We start from the raw sequence: 13202 nt of genomic DNA on the forward strand, positions 1-13202 counted from the left end.
CGAGTTATTTTTCTGCTTCAACGCTTAAAAGAGCGTTTTGTTAAAAAAGGCAATGGACAAACCGTGGATTATTGCGGCAAGTTTGGTGGCGCATATCGGCAAATTGGTGCCCTTCAGGAAATTCATTCGTAGTGGACCCGCCTTTCAAGCTCACCGGCTACGACTCGTAAAATTGCAACATGTGCCGTGAAGTAATCAGTTAGGATGTTATTGAATTTGTTTCTTTTTCCTTTACTGCTCGTTTAGATTTCTCGTGCAGTAATGTGGGCCTTTGGATAATCCAGCTCAAGCACTACGATTATTTTATCGGCAGCGGGCTATTTTATTGCAATAGCAATTACATAGACACTCCAGGCGCATTTTACCGTCATCGCATTTTGCCGGCGTCGTCTTGATGGCCCGTATAAAGCCTAAGGGAAGTAAGACGGTCACCGCGCGCCCTATACTAAACGTGCAGGCAAAGCGTACGAGGTGAGCCGACGATCGAGGCTCAATCTTGCGCGCACTTGGGACGAAAACGGGGAGGAAGTCTGCCGTCTTTCGCCACACGCCAGGAACTGGGAGGGAGGATAGGGAAGCGGGGGAGGGGGGGGGGGGGGCTGCTGCCTACGGTGTGATTGCGTGGGCGCCCTATCTTGAAAGCGATCCTCGATGTGGACAAAGTGGGCCGAGGGGTGTAAGCTTTGTATGCGCTGTGCTTCTGACGCTTAGTTCCTGTGGAAGCGAGAGGCAGCACGAATGTCACTTCGCTAGCTGCCTCTCGTGCGCTTCCTCACTCCAACCTTTTGATAGCTAGTTTCCCCAGTCATCGAGTGAGACATGTTGATGTTTACTGGTGCGCGCGTGAGACCGTGCTTCTTTAGTTTGCAAGCGAATGCATACAAGTTTATACAGCCGATAAAGCTACTATCAATCAATCAATCAATCAATCAATCAATCAATCAATCAAAAAAATTTATTCCATCCACAAATCTGTTCTTTTGTGGAAGATGAGGGCTCGAAAATAAGTGGATCTATCCACTTGAGAAGCTTCAAGCCGCCGTTTACATGGCATACAGTTAGAGCGCTGAAATACAAAAAATTGGTGTACACGTTAAACAATGATAATTCCTTCAGGCATTCATGACAATAAATTCATCGATGCTTCATACAGTTGTAACACTGCAAAAAGAAATAATAATTCGGAAATCTGGAACGAAATTGTACATAATATGTAGCTTTCATACAAAAGAAATGGATCAATCTTTCGCAACAAAAAATGCCTTGATTGCACAGTTCCCAGTTGTTTCTAATCTTATTCCGTATTGATGAAGTTCGTTTAACAGCATTGGAAGCGTGTGACGAAGCATTTGTTTTGTTAACATAAGGCGTGTAAAGGGTATTTTCCAGGTATCATCTCTGCGTGATTTATAAGACCTTGTGAGTGGTGTCAACTCTGAAAGTGTACGTAGAAGACCGTCTCAATCATATTTATATTTTCTGGCTAGATTTAGAGGGTACAATTTATGCACAGTTACAATATTGTATTTTATAAATAGAGGTCTTGTGCGCGCAGTTTTTTCAATGCATGCAATGTGACGAAGTGCTTTCTTTTGTAACATAAGCAGCTGGTTCAGTTTCGTTAACGTGGTTTTGCCCCATACTAGACAGCGATAATTTAAATGTGAAAAAAGTAGTGCGTTATAAATATGAAGTTTCACAGCTGTTGGTAAGTGGAACTTGAATTTCGGCAGAATTCCTACTGCCTTTGCAATTTGCTAGCAACGTGGTTAACATGGATGTCCCAAGACATATGCTTTTGGAAAACTACACCAAGTGACTTTACTGAGTCAACAATTTGTATACGTGAATTGCCTAAGACGAGATTTAAAGTGGGCGTTGCAGGGGACTGTCGAGGTGTGAAGATAATAGCTTTTGTTTTATCTATGTTAATTTCAAGCGCATTTATTATGCTCCACTTGTGTAAATCGCGGAGAGCTTCATTAATTTTACTTTCAAGAGTTTCATAATGATGACTGCGAAGAAAAATTGTTGTGTCATCTGCATAAGTTATGTACTCTGCGCCGTGGTTACCTTGTGTAATGTCATTGATATAGAAATTAAATAGAAGCGATCCTATGCTCCCTTGGGGGACACCTGAGGTAACTGCTTTGCACGTAGATAAATTTCCCTGAATGCAAACACATTGCATTCTACGTTGCAGGTAGGATGTTATAAGCGGGAGCGGTGTGCCTCTAATTTCATATAATTCAAGTTTTTTAGTTAGTGTTTAGTGGTTTAGACGGTCGAACGCCTTTGAGAAGTCGATATATATACCAGCTATCAGGAGTTTTTCATCGAGTGCTTTCAGAATGATTTCTTTTTGCATGACAAGGGCAAGTTCTGTAGACCTGCCTTTTCTGAATCCAAATTGGGTGGGGCTAATGAAATTGTATTTTTTGGCAAACGCGAATATTCTAGCGTACATTATTTTTTCTAAACCTTTATAGAACACGGGTAGTATGGATATCGGCCTGTAATTTGATAAGTTGTTTCTTTCTCCGCCTTTGAATATCGTAACAACTTTTGTTATTTGCATTTTCTTTGGAAAAACACCTGTCGAGAGAGCTAGATTATAAATGCGTGAGCTGTGTCAATATGATGTCAAGAACGTACTTTAACGGGCTGATTTGAATGTTGTCGATATCACACGTTAAGCTGTTCTTAAGAAAGTTGTACACGTTATTTATTTCACTTTGTATATGTTATTTATTTCATGCTTACTTCGTGCACGTGTCTACTAAATGTTTTCGCAATCGACGCTTGGATTATGGGCTAAACTGCGACTTTAAAGAAACAAAAACAAATTCCGCGAGACCAATCAATCATCACCCCTATATATAAAGCATGCATGCAAGATTACCATTTAAATGGGCATCAGAGAGAAAAACTAAATTAGTTTAGGCGGATAATGTATGCTTTGACATCTGCTTTTACTTTATGTGTGCAGAATTCGCTATATGTCCAAATGTGACTAGGGAAAAATCAAGACAAAAACCGTTGCCGTGGTTTTCTTTTTCAAGCGCATTATTGCATTGCCTATTCAAAGATGCTCCCTATGTTGAATATTATGCTCCGAAAAAGAAGAGAAGACGAAGTGAGAAACGAGCGTGGAGCCGAGCGCGCCTGCATTTTGAGTTGTTTTTGTAAGCGTCGAATAAAGAAGACGTTCTCTACTTCGGCTCCGCTTCCTGGTTTTCAACATATGGTGCCGTGACCAGGATATCAGATCTACAGTTGAAGACCCCTGACGATGAAGCGAGCTACCTGAAGAGGACGACCGACCGACGCGATCAACGCGACGACGCTGCGACAGAATCGAAGAACGATCCACGTCATCACGAAGCCACCGATTCCCGACGTGACGACATGGAAAGACTACGACGGAAGCGTGCTACCGTTCGAGCGGCGGTCACCAGGATCATCAACGACATGACAACTCTTATGCAGACGGAACCAACGCCATATGGTGAGCTGACCGACCATCTTAGCCTATTGAAGATAAAGGAAACTATGCTTACGGACCTTGATAACCAAGTAGAAGAGCATGTTGCGGATGATAACCTTGAGGATGAGCTTCAAAGCGTCGGACAGTATCAAGAATCTATCGTCCTCGCGAAATCCCGCGCTGAACACATTTTATCCGCTCAGCAAACAACGGCTGCGCACGCATCTCACGATGACTTTCATCAAGCACGCGCACACGTTAAGCTACCGAAGCTCGATGTGCCGAAGTTTCATGGTGGCCCCATTAAATGGCCAGAATTTTGGGATCAATTTGGGTCTACTGTTCACCAGAACCGATATATCACCGACGTAGACAAATTGAAATATCTTCGGACCTACTTGATGGGTAAAGCGGAAGGTGTCATCAGCGGCCTGTCGACAACTAACGAGAGCTATAGCACAGCTATAGAACTTCTCAAAGAAAGATTCGGTCAGAAGTCACTGATTGTTAACGACCACATGCGTCGTCTTCTAAACCTACGTAAAGCTCGTTCTTGCGAAGATTTCGAAGGGCTTCAAAGGTTGCACGAAGAAGTGCAGACGCGCGTGAGATCTCTCCATAACCTTGGCGTCGAAGAAAAAGAATATGGAGTTCTTCTGAAAACTGCTATAATACAAAATCTTCCGCAAGAAATGGTACTCCGTTATAATCAGCGCATCTCGTCTTCGACAAATACAGGCGTTACTAGTGACAGGCCAAATGAAATGTCTGTTCTTCTAGACTTCTTGAGTCTTGAAGTACGAAGCCGGGAACAGACTATAATAATGACTTCTTACAAGAGAGAACAAGCGTCAACAGCAAAACGACAATCTAATGAGCATTTCCAAGGTTCTGCATCTATGCTAACCGTGAAACTGACTCCAGAGAGTTGTATATTATGCGGATACAAAGATCACTCGGTGGATGTCTGCCCAACGGAACTAACATTAGATGAGAAAAAGCAGAAACTACGGAAATTAGGATGCTGTTTCCGCTGCGCTAGACAATTTCACAAAGCTAAGGAATGCCGAAACTGGAAGAGCTGTGCGAAATGCAAGGGGCGACATATCACCACAATGTACTACCCAAAATGGAAGCAGAAGAATACAGAAACGCAGACAACTGTTTCCAGCTCGTCAACAGATTCACCAAAGTGCGCAGTTCTTCTGCAGACCGCACAAGTTTGGGCTCTGGGCACTGGAAGCAAATGCTTTGTATGAATGTTGATTGATGGTGGCAGTCAACGCAGCTTTATCACGGAAGAATTGTCTAGGAAGCTGAAAGCCACTGTGTTAGCCGAAGAGCAGCTCACAATCTCGGGATTTGGAAACGTTTCAGCAACGCGGAAATATCGAAGAGTACGAGTCACGCTGCATAGCCAGTGCGACTCAAACTCACTAGAAGTAGAGGCGATAGAAGTTCCCGAAATATGCAATGACTTGTCAGAATTGACAGATACAAATATACTTGCAAAGTTGAAAAGCAAGAACTTACGTTTGGCTGACGTCAACGCAGTTCAGGTCTCGCCTGAGCCTGGAATAAGCATCCTTAAAGGTGCCGACTATTACTGACAGCTTGTCAGCGGAAGAATTCATCGACTGGACGACTCCTTGACCGCCATCGAAACTATCATAGGATGTACACTTCATGGAGATACCAGAAGTCCACCTAAGTTCTACAAGCCGGAAACCGTAAGGAACTTCAACAATGCCTAACGGAAGCCAATGTTTCCCTGCAACTGAGGTCTTCCTGGGAAATAGAACATCTGGGACTGACTAACGAAGACAGACTTTCGAAAGATGACAAACACGTCCTGAAGAACTTCGTGGAAACAACTATTAGAAACAATGGTCGCGATCAAGTTGAACTGCCGTGGCGCAGCAATCGTTCCCAGCCTAAAAATAACCGGTATATCACGTTAAAGAGGCTGGAGTCCTTGCAGAGAACGCTACATCGAGAACCAGAGTTTCAGAAGGAATATGACACTGCCATTAGGAGCTACTATAACAAAGACTACGCTGAGAAGGTCGCAATGGACAGTACGAGTGAGCATATCACGTACTATATGCCACACCGAGCAGTAGTGCGACGCGATAGAACTAAGACTGAAGTACGGGTGGTATCCGACGCCTCTTCTCAAGCTCCGGAGTCACCTTCACTCAACGATGTCTTGTGGACAGGGCCGAATTTGAACCTCAACATCATCGACTTACGGCTGAAGTTTCGCAGCTTCAAGATTATAATTTCCGCTGATATCGAAAAAGCGTTTCTTCAAATATCGCTAGCTGAACAAGACCGAGACGCGTTTCGTTACTTCTGGTTTGAAGAAGGATCTTCCAATATTGAAGAACTGCATCACAAGGGTTCCTTTTGGTGCCTGCAGCAGTCTCTTTCTCCTTGCTGCAACTCTGCGACACCGCTTCCAACTATTAGAAGTCAAATACCCTTCTACTGCCAAACTATTGAAAGATCTTCACAGACTGGCGGCCACCAATAGTGTGTCGGCTACTCAAGGACAGTCATGGAATTCTTGGGCCGAAACTATCTGCTTCAAGAGTCCAGAAAACGAAGAAACCGATACAGAGGCAGAGACAGTGAAAAGAGAAAGCGATGCCATGAAATTAAGAAAAGAGGATATGGGACTTTTCGGATTTTGTCTAGCGTGGGATGATTTCTATTTAGTAGTGTGTGAAATATGTAACCAAGTCACAAAACCACAGGCTCTGCGGAAACACTTGGAGCAGCGGCATGGGAGCCTCGACACTTTTGGTAGGGGTGACCACACTGCTGACACGTGCGTGCTCCACCCGGCGGGTGTAGGGAAGTTGTCGGGGCACAGCTCCTTGTCATCGTCGTCCTCATCGTCGTATTCAACGTTACCGTCTTCCGCCCTGCGACACTCGAGCGGGCTTGCCGGGCGCCCGTCGTCAACAGCAAAGGCTCCATCTGGGTCCTCACTGTCAGGGAGGCACAGCAGTGGGATGAAAAGGCTAAAACGCAAGACCCACACGCTGGCCCCCGTTGTCCAGGTGGAGCGAATGCCACTTCCACGACAGCCTCAAGCCATGGCCGCCCGCAACAGCTCGCCAGGCCTTGAAAAAGAATTACCTTCACCCCAGCAGCCACCACCTTTAACCCCTGGAGGGCTAGGAATGCTGTCTGGGCCGGGGCCAGGGCAGGCCAGTCACATAACACCCGACGCATCCACCAGCAGCACGTCAGCAATGGTGGCTGCGACGGCTTCCACTGCGGCACCTACGCCCATCAGGAACACACATGCCAGCAATGGTTCCACCACGAGCACAGCAAAGTGCTCATGGTGCCGACGGGTTTGCCAACGGCAATTTCGCTCATGCAAATTGCGCACTTCTAGTGGCAACACGTTGCGGAGACCGGCACAGATGCGGTACCACCTAGAATCTGCTGGACAAGCTCCGTCTTGAAAAGAAACAAGCATACGCAAATTGTTCGGCCGGGAGCTGTTGAATATTGTGCTCCGAAAAAGAAGAGAAGACGAAGTGAGAAACGAGCGTGGAGCCGAGCGCGCCTGCATTTTGAGTTGTTTTTGCAAGCGTCGAATAAAGAAGACGTTCTCTACTTCGGCTCCGCTTCCTGGTTTTCAACACCCTATTGCTCTTTCTTTGCCATTCCAATTTAAACGTCCATCTAGTGCAGATTTTCTAGCTCACCTTTAAGTTTAATGGCTATTGCGTTTCTTTTGTGCTATTTGTTTTCATGAGAAAACGCAATAGTTTGAGAAACATGCGAAAAGACTGATGTCAAAGAAAAAATTTGTCCGAAAGATTGTCAATGCTACTGGGATAATCGGGCTTTAACTTGGCTTTGCTATTCTTCAGTTTTAAGTGCGAAATAAGGTGTCGTGCTTCTTGACAAACGTACCCTCATACCTACCTAACGCTGCGCAATACTTAAAGTTTGATGAAATAAATACAGAAAACTTGTAGAAGAACCTTGTGCAACTGTTGTTGCTGAAACGAAATAGGCCAGTATTGGATTACGCAAACATTCGATTCCGTCAGCGCTATCTGTTACCTTGAACTGGTCGCCTCCATCCCCCGAAGCCGACTCGGCCAGATCCCGCGTTTCCCGAGCTCAGAGGTAGAGAACAAGCACGCAAGCAATTTATTATTTCATTTGTTAATCTGTTTTGTTTACATCAAGTATGATGTATTACATGTGATGTACTTTATATTGTACTTTTCTTTCATACCACAGTTGTAAGCGTGCCTACGGGTCAATAAATGTCCTTGTCAGCACAACGTGCGACTCGCTCTCGGAGGAGGAAATGGCAAATGCGAAACCACGTGACTACGGCCAACGTCCGATGTTTCGCCTATCCAGAGTTCCCGTCGCTGCCTAGAAAACCGGTGGACGCGCCGGCGGGTCGAGCGTTCGTCGAGACGCCAGCATGCAGTGGCCTAGGTTGCCTAGGTTACGGTGGACCGTCGCCAGCCGCAGCGACGCGGTGCCGCGATGACGTTTCAATCTCGACGACTGCTCCGACGACAAGGCTCGGAGCGCCTCGGAGAGCTCGAAGATGGAGGAGAGCAATCGAGAAGAACCAGCTGAAGGCAGGGCGCGCACCCTCTTTTAGCCATTCGAAGACAATGCCGCTCGCCAGAGCGCTCCAGAACGCTCAGAAACGACCAGACGAAGATGGCATAAGAGACAACCAGATCATAGCTACCATGAGCCAATATTAAACCATTACCCATATCCCCCTTCTTTTCGTTAATACTCCTCTCCAAATCAGGGGAGACGATCTGTAACTATAAAACAATGCAGAGAAAATTATAGCATAAATTGCAACGGAGTATACTAGATATACACGCGTATTTAAGACACCGACTAGTCTGTCACACAGTGATGGTGTACTAGAACATATCAAATGTGAACAGAGTATTTATTACCAATCTTCTTGCAGTAATCATGTAAATAAGAGATAACTCTGTAATAGGATTGTTACATCGTATCTATTATGCAGTCTATATGGTTTTGTATATTAGAAGAAATGTATGTGGGAAATCGACACGAGAAGACGTGTTAAAAAGCTTTCCACTGTAAAATGATCGATGTAAATATCAATGTCAACCTGTTCAGTGTATATATCATTGTTGCTTGTTTTGTCCATGGGAAAAGTGTACCTAAGCAAGTGACATGTAGGATTTCATGCCAAAAAACTTCTCTTTGTGTAGGGTCTGCTGTTTTTAGTGCAATTTCTGTAACAGCAAAATTATTGAAGGGAGTTCCTCAATAATTTTACAGTGAAACAGTGTACCTGTCCCCTAACGCATTCGTCCTACTCTTGTTTTCTTTTTTGATGTGCGTTAGCGTTAACAGCGGGCCGACGCCGCAGTTTATGCCGCGGCCGCTCGATAAAAAATTTGGACGCTTAAGCTTCTTCGCCTTTTAAGAGACACAGAGAGAGGAAGAAACATCTATTTGAAGGAATAAATAGGATTTGTGGTGTGGGAACCACTTGTTCATGGGTCCCATTCAAGCAGAGGTGGCTGCACTAAGTCCAGGGGGCATAAGGCCAGCAGCCACACGCACCGCTCCACGCTCGCTTGGTGTATAGGGAGCAGTTCAGGGATGGCCCGGCATGTTCAGGTAGTGTAAAAGCGTTGGCTTCTCAGAGCACCACGGGCCACGGAAGGGGTCGATGGTTGGGCGCATTTTTTAAGAATCGCTTTTAATAGTGCAACGCGATAGCGTTCAAAGACCGCTGACTGCTTTTCATGCTTTCCGGCCACCGCAGCTTATGTTCCCAGTAAACGTTATAACGTTTACTCCCAGTAAACGTTATAACGTTTACTGGGAGACGTTGGCGGTGAACGCTATGTTGCACTTATCTCTTCACTCTTCCTAAAAAAACCACACACACAGCGCTATGCACGAAGGCAAGCTTTCCGGTAGAAAGGCGGCCTGTTGTGTGGGTGGATCTCCTGTTATTGTTTGGCACTTTCAATATTTAGTCTGAGAAGATCTTACATAAAGGATATGCGCTGTCGGTGCTTTTTTTTCCGTTGCATTTGTTTGCGGGCTGCCGTTCCCAAAATTCGATAGAATAACCTTGTAAAGAAGGAAAGACAAATTATGAGCAACTTTGGTGATAGAAGAGTGGTTGGGTATGCGTGGTTCGGAATTTGATTCAGAATATACTTTGCCGAAAAGACGCTGGACGCTAGACGCTGACTCCGTATTTTCTGTGACACCGGGCCCATAACGCTGTCGCGTTAAAAAGAAAGTTGCGGCCTGCTGCGTCAGGCGGGCTGCAATGGGAGCGAACGTGACAGCCGTTGATGCATTCGCGGGCGCTTGGCTTGCATGAAAGGGGCTACGTGCCGAGGATGGAACCCTCCGGCTTCCACGGACGACAGCGTTCTTATGCTGGGGGAGAACGTTTCTTGCCAACGAAGCTAAGGCTACAGAGCCAAGTCGCGTGACTGCTACCACTAAAGAATATAGTCACGCAATGGGCGTCCGCAACTTCTGTGTCAGAAATAAGAAAACAGCATTGATTCATTTTCTAAAATTATATTGTGGGGTTTTACGTGCCAAAACCACTTTCTGATTATGAGGCACGACGTAGTGGAGAACTCCAGAAAATTCGACCACCTGGGGTTCTTTAACGTGCACCTAAATATAAGTACACGGGTGTTTTCGCATTTCGCCGCCATCAAAATGCGGCCGCCGAGGCCGGGATTCGATCTCGCGATCCCCGTACTAAGCAACCCAACACCGTAGCCGCTGAGCAACAACGGCGGGTCTTCATTTTCTACAGGAAGCTGTTTGGAAGAGCACGCAGCGCACACAAGGGGTATAATTGTATTTTTTTTTTTATAGAAAGCGAGGCTTTCTTGGCCTTTTCTCCCGCCTTTCCGGGTGCTGCTGCTGTGGTCTTGATCGCGAGCGCCGTCAGTTTTTTCGCAACACCACCACGTGACCCTTGCCTGCGCACATCCCCGCCGGCGCCGTCGTGGCAGCGTTTCCCACTTTGTGCTCGCAGCACGTGCTGGGCTTGCTTTCCTATGCGACAAAAATTCAGGTGCTGGGCCTTGGAGGCCCAGTGCTGGGTAAGTGTGAGGTCGAGTGTAAACACTACAGTCGTTCATAGCCTGAAGAGAGCGATTAGAGCCGGCGTCTCAACAGCGTGAGGGCCATGTATGCAGAAGGAGGGCTCAAACACACGCCAGAAAAATGGTTCCAAAGAGTGCACTCAGGGTCGAGGACGCCCAGGCCCGAAAGAAGCGTCTCCTGGAACAGGAGCGTCTTTGCTACGCAGCGAAACGTGGTGCAGATGTCGAACCTATGTGTACAATAGATACGTAAAATTATAATAATTACGTGCATTATAGCCTCCTAATTCAAATGAAATTTAACGCTTCTGCCACAATGGGATGTGCTAAGTTTGGCAATGATAATGCTCAACCTGCTCTGAGATTATCGACAATGACGCACAGCAACGCCTCAAGCTAACAGGTCTCTCTGTGTGTTCTGAGGACTACGCAAACAAACAGTAGAGGCGCACGCAAGGTAACGTTTAACATCAACTCATCACTTTCGTATTATACTAAACATAAGAATCAGTTACACATTCACCGATAACATCACCGCTAATTATTGTTCGCCAAACAAAAAGCCTACAAAGTTTCGGTTACTTCGATTACCACAGTTTGTGGGATCCGCAGATTTTTTTTTTGGCTCTATACTATGTCATTTCCAATTTTTGCATGTTTGAGAACGCCGCATCCTTTACGTGCACCTCAAAGGCAAAATGGCGTCTCCGTCTTTAGCAGAGCGTTGGGTCGTCACTTTCTGGCTCTTCCGTCGACTCGCCACAGACGCTTGTGACGAACTTCACCAACAACTGGTTGTCTATAAGCAGAGGAAGCAAATCGTATGCAACGTTTATGCTGCAACCACGCGTGCCCATCTAGAGCTCACCACCGCAGCCGTGCATAAAAGAGTCAGAGAGCGGAGTGGCATGAGTGTGCCTTCCATGAGTAGGATAAAAGCAGAGGCCCTTTTTGGTGCGCTTCTATGCCCAAAGCGGAGAAGACCTGACTTCAAGCGGGGAACAAGCACGGAGAAAACTGGAAGGAGAAGAAGGCAGCTGTATGACAGCTTCATGCTTGGTGCATGAATATTTCATGCGTAACCAGCTGCGTATGCCGGCGAACATCGCTAAGGATGTGTCAACTGACCCCGATTGCAGATGCGTGCTGCGAGTGAAAGGGCTGTGCGCAGACTGCTAAACGATAATGGCTTCGCTTTCCGGAGGAAGGTACGGAACTCCGCACTATTGAACAGGAAGGGGACTGTCGTGTAGCGTAGAAAGTACCTGTGGACCATGCGGGAGATGTGGTAGCAAAAGAAAAAAAAAAACCCAGTGCCCTTCTACTCTGTGAAGAAGGATGAGCAACGAAGCTGTCTATGTGGGCCCCTTAATGGCGAACTGCACTTCACCCGCGGATCGGCCCGGCATTGCACTATCTTCGGGATCGGTCCACGTATGGGGAGTGCTTAACGCCGGCATCACCTCCACCGCGGGTCGGCGCGAATTGTACTATCTTCGGAATCGGCCCACCTGTGCGGAGTGCTTAACGCCTGCTTCACTTCCACCGCGAGTCGGGCCGGTATTGCACTATCTTCAGAATTGGCCGATTATGGGGAGTGCTTATCGCCTGCTTCACCACCGCCGCACGTGGGCCCTGCATTGCACTGTCTTTGAGATTGGCTTACGTATGGGGAGTGCTTAACGCCGGCTTCACCTCTGCCGCGGGTCCACTCGGTATTGCACTATCTTCGGGGTCGGCCCACGTATGGGGAGTGCTTAACGTCGGCATCACCTCTGCTGCGGGTCGGCCCGGATTGCACTATCATCAGGATGGGACCACGTATGAAAAATGCTTAACGCCTGCTGCATCTCCGCAGCGGATCGGGCCGGCATTGCACTATCATCCGGATCCGTCCACCTAGAGGGAGTGCATAACGCATGCTGCACCTCCGCAGCGGATCGGGCCAGCATTGCACTATCATCAGCATAGGCCCGCGTATAGTGAACGCTTAACGCCTGTTGCACCTCCCTATCGGATCGGGCCGGCATTGCAGTATCTTGGGTATCGGCCCAGGTATCATCATCATCATCAGCAGCAGCAGCAGCAGCATTATGATCATCAGTCTGGTTACGCCCACTGCAGGGCATAGGCCTCTCCCATACTTCTCCAACTACCCCGGTCATGTGCTAATTGTAGCCATGTTGTCCCTGCAAACTTCTTAATCTTATCCGCCCACCTAACTTTCTGCCGCCCCCTGCTACGCTTCCCTTCCCTTGGAATCCAGTCCGTAACCCTTAATGACCATCGGTTATCTTCCCTCCTCATTACATGTCCTGCCCATGCCCATTTCTTTTTCTTGATTGCAACTAAGATGTCAATAACTCGCGTTTGTTCCCTCACCCAATCTGCTCTTTTCTTATCCCTTAACGTTACACCTATCATTCTTCTTTCCATAGCTCGTCGCGTCGTCCTCAATTTAAGTAGAACCCTTTTCGTAAGCCTCCAGGTTTCTGCCCCGTACGTGAGTACTGGTATGACACAGCTGTTATAAACTTTTCTCTTGAGGGATAATGGCAACTTGCTGTTCATGATCT

The sequence above is a fragment of the Dermacentor andersoni genome, chromosome 5 (assembly GCF_023375885.2).
Source record: "Dermacentor andersoni chromosome 5, qqDerAnde1_hic_scaffold, whole genome shotgun sequence".
NCBI classification, from domain to species: Eukaryota; Metazoa; Arthropoda; class Arachnida; order Ixodida; family Ixodidae; genus Dermacentor; species Dermacentor andersoni.